We start from the raw sequence: 715 nt of genomic DNA, 5'->3' as shown, positions 1-715 counted from the left end.
AAGAAAATTACAGACACCAAGGAAACTACGAACATCACGTTTTGTGGTAGGAACAGCATAATTACGAATAGCGTCAAGTTTTTCTGGATCAGGAAAGTCGAGACAAGTCAAGCTGAGAGCTGTAGGAGATGTTACGCAATCAAATGTAGGCGTGTGAAAGCGACGCAGACAACACTGCCCAAGTGTCCCACGTCACGTGGCGAAGAGCCAGCACACCCCCACACAGCAGAGTGGCGCAGTGGAAGCGTGCTGGGCCCATAACCCAGAGGTCCGTGGATCGAAACCACGCTCTGCTAAAATTATTAAGCCGCCTCCACAGTGCCTGTCGAGAGCTCGTAGTAGACAGTGCCTGTCGAGGACTCGTAGTAGTCAGTACTTGTTAAGAACTCGTAGCAGAGAGTGTTTGTAGGCAGTGCTTGCTGAGATGTGCGTGCATGGGGGCTTAATTAAATAAAATGCAAATATTTTTAGTAGCTGTATGTCCGATTACGCTGTGTCTCGTAAACGGTTGGCCCTGACTAGTATTTGTACGCAATCTGACTGCATAGAATAACAACAAAGAATGAAAGAAAATTTTCGTCACAATTAATTAATTAAGTCCCCAGCAACTATAAAACCAACGCAACAACAAGCACAAGAGTAACTGTTCTGTATGTGGAAGTATGACTCAACGCACATCTGGCACGGTTCTTCTTCAACAAGACAAGAATTTTTA

At 45.2% G+C, this 715-nt stretch overlaps 1 non-coding gene across 1 annotated transcript; it reads left to right on the top strand.

Annotated features, from left to right (window-relative positions):
• The first annotated feature begins 224 nt into the window (after positions 1–224).
• Trnam-cau (transfer RNA methionine (anticodon CAU)) lies at positions 225–296 on the top strand. The gene has a single exon. It is a non-coding gene; the product is annotated as a tRNA-Met (tRNA).
• Positions 297–715: the final 419 nt, after the last annotated feature.

This window comes from Schistocerca serialis, chromosome 8 (assembly GCF_023864345.2).
Source record: "Schistocerca serialis cubense isolate TAMUIC-IGC-003099 chromosome 8, iqSchSeri2.2, whole genome shotgun sequence".
NCBI classification, from domain to species: domain Eukaryota; kingdom Metazoa; phylum Arthropoda; class Insecta; order Orthoptera; family Acrididae; genus Schistocerca; species Schistocerca serialis.
Note: the sequence above shows the minus strand (reverse complement) of the source record. Positions and strands in the feature narration are given on the sequence as shown.